The sequence below is a fragment of the Vollenhovia emeryi genome, unplaced genomic scaffold, assembly GCF_000949405.1.
Source record: "Vollenhovia emeryi isolate VEMERY1.0 unplaced genomic scaffold, V.emery_V1.0 DF939127.1, whole genome shotgun sequence".
Classification (NCBI taxonomy): Eukaryota; Metazoa; Arthropoda; class Insecta; order Hymenoptera; family Formicidae; genus Vollenhovia; species Vollenhovia emeryi.
The window spans coordinates 1895385-1898621 of NW_011967239.1; the positions used below are offsets into that span (position 1 = coordinate 1895385).

General features: G+C 48.2%; 1 non-coding gene across 1 annotated transcript; it reads left to right on the plus strand.

Annotated features, from left to right (window-relative positions):
* Positions 1-1205: 1205 nt before the first annotated feature.
* Positions 1206-1277, plus strand: Trnap-ugg. Its single transcript has one exon. It is a non-coding gene; the product is annotated as a tRNA-Pro (tRNA).
* Positions 1278-3237: the final 1960 nt, after the last annotated feature.

Below are 3237 nucleotides of genomic sequence, written 5' to 3' on the forward strand. Positions count from 1 at the left end.
TGAATTGTCTAAAACGGACTCGAGCGCTTAAAAATATTAATAAGATCACCAAACGCGATACACAAACACAATTGATATTATTATAAACGCCGAACACTGTACCGAGTATTGGCAGGATAAGTGAGACAAGCGTTTGAAGGAAAAAGTACATTGTTTGAATAAGGACAATCTCCACCGTAGAGAATTATAGTAGATGGCAGGATCGCAGTTAATTAGAGCGAAATATCACACCTTCCGCCGAGCGTTCCCTCGAAGCGACACTACAGCCCGCGATTGTAGCACCTGCCAAGTTACTATAGCGCGTGATACACGTGTTTTCTAAGTTGTCAGTCAACAGCCTTTAAGTCCGCGGCTCTGTATCGCCGGCGTCGCTCGAACGAACAATTCGAACGTGCGATCCTCGCTTTAGAGAAGTCCATTGAAAATCGACTGTCTGACCGCGCACGTCAATGGGGAGAGATTGGGATTCCGTCCCTTTGAGTCCTTCCTGGTTGCGGTCCACCCAGCGCGACCACAAATCTTCTCCGACCCTACGGCGTGTATGAGGGTTGTCGCGACGCGCGTTTCCACCGCGTGTTTTTGCCGGAAGGGTGACGACACGTTACGAGCGAGTTAACTGCGGGCGAAACAATGGTACAAGGGCCGGCTTTTTTGTCGCCGGTAAACGAAGGTGCTCGCGTTCTTTTTTTCTCTCGCGCGGCGAAAGAGGAAGGGGAGGGACGGTCCCGAAATTAAGTGGCTATTTTGTCGCGCTAATTGTGATAAATGCCCCGGCCAAATGGCGCCCGAGCTCTCGCACTCGCGCGGCGTAATTTGCCGTTGGAAAGGGAAGTACTCGCCTTCCGTCCAAAACGTGGCGATTCATTAATTTGTCGTTGGCGTGATAAACAAATGCATTGGTCCTCCCCCCGCCTTTGTTTACTAATTGTAAGAGCTACCGTCTTTCGCGATAATAAAGATAAAATCGCGGGAAAGCGCCGTGCGAGCAACGCAAAATTAGCTCGGTAATAACCGCGATTAAATCCGTGCTCTGCCGACTTATTCAAAAGTGCTGGTGCGCGGTGATTACCGCAATTTTAACGAAATTTAATATTTTAATTGGGCGTGTATAATCAAATGGAAGAATTAACGTCTCGCGGCGCACGCATAAATGAAACTCGCTGCACTCGCACGTGGCCGTAAAGTAGGTCCTCCTCTTCGAGAACGGCTCAGTGGTCTAGGGGTATGATTCTCGCTTTGGGTGCGAGAGGTCCCGGGTTCAAATCCCGGCTGAGCCCAATCTTTTTTTATTCAATTTTACTAATCGAGGAGGAGAGGGATTGGGCTCGGCTAACTTTATTCTTTGTTAACATGCATTTTGTCGAAATCTATGCGACTGGCGTCGCGTCGTTGTGTCTAATTCTTATGGAATTAATGACAACGTGTAACATTAATGTAATTTCTCACTGAATCCCGGCATCTATTTTTCTGTGTATCGTTTAACCGGGCGAATCGACTGTACGTGACGTGAAAGTTAAACCAAGCACTCGAAGGAAAGCGTAGGATAAATCCTAGTACGAATATTACCTGCGCTTTGTATGCGCGATAGCGAGTGTAACGCGACTCACGTTAAAATGTGCAATAACTTTTATTATTCTTCGCGTACCACGAATGCGATAGCCTCCACTTTTTCGCTTATCGCTCATAGAATCGTGTTAGAACTCGTTTAAGTTAAAGCCCGTGATTTAATGCCAGCTATAAAGATAAATCTCGGTTAATCTATCACGGGAGAAAAATGAGATTCTAAAGTTGCGCTCGTCACGGTATACAAAATTCACCCGTGAGCCAATTTAATTTTTAAACTGTTATTTTACCACGCGATAGATTTTAATACGCGGTGCAGCCATGCACGCACATATATTTATTATTCTGCCGGAGTAATTAGTTATCTGCGGAATGCAATTTTTCGACACGATAAAGTCATTAATATCCGCTGAGGACGGACGTGGCTGGTCGCGACGCGTCTCCGAGAGACGCACAAGTTTTTCCGTTCCGCGTAGAAACAGGTTTGCAGCGATCGAACGACGATTGCGGCACGCTCGGGCAGGTTTTCGGTTAAGTTAAACTGGTCCCAAAGGTAATTTCCTGAAAGTTGCCGGCTCGCATTAGGCGAACACGCTCGGGACACAGGTGCGTTTAACGTGTGTATTTCACGGTTTAATGCCAAGATCACACAGGAAGAGGTGCACGGGACGGACGGGCGCCCGTGTGGGCGATACGCCACCTGCCACGCGTAATGATGATGTAATGACTTGGTGAAACCCTGTCTTTATTGTTTCTCCCTTAAAATTGCCGCGACTGTCGGGACACCCTTGGCGGCTGTTACCAATTTTTCGACGGGGAGAATTTTCTTTCCCCGCGAGAAAGAAAGCGGGCTAACTGTGATCGTTTACCTTCTCGAAAGTTAACGTACGCCTCGCCCTGTTATTTGGAAAGTGATAAATTTTAACAAACAATCACACGGCCGTGTCTCCGTAAAACTCCACGGCCGGACAGCGTCGATGACGACGCATGGTAAACCCGCTGTCACTCCCCTACGTTTACTATTCTATTTTATTCCTCTGCAATTTCGCGCCTTGGCCCTTTTCCAACGCGTAAGAAATTTATTTCCCGGGACGCCGTTCCCGGCGTTTCTCAATCATTAAGCGACCGAGTGCCGGCGGTGAATCGGTCTTCACGCGCGCTTCTCGCCGGCGCGAATAGTACTCGCGACAATGAGGAACCGGCTGACATAGCGGATCGTCATGTCTGCGAAATCATTCTCGCGTCATTGACCATACACACACACACACGACGGTGGCCGGCAGGCATCGCGGCAGCGTGCGATGCATTCCTGCAATACCGTTGCACAATGTATCCGCGACACAATGAGGAACAGTTCGACGTTCGCAAGGTTTATATGCCTTTCGAGAGTTTCGCGCTTTGTGCGAAGCCACCGGCGTTGGGAGAGCCCGGAAGCGCGCCGTTAGAACGGATTTATCGTGTCGATTTCCGTTTCTTATCTTCGTAACGTTATCTCAATATCGGAGCACGGGAAGACATAGCTTCGCGCTTCCTGCAAAACCGTTGTTTTCTATTATTTTGGCGAAACTGTTGCTAGGTCGTGAAAGATTAATTTTCCTTTCTCGTTGCCGACACATTTGCCGTGCCCTCTTCTTTCTTGTTTTCTCTGCCTTCTTCTTTACTCAGGACTTGCTC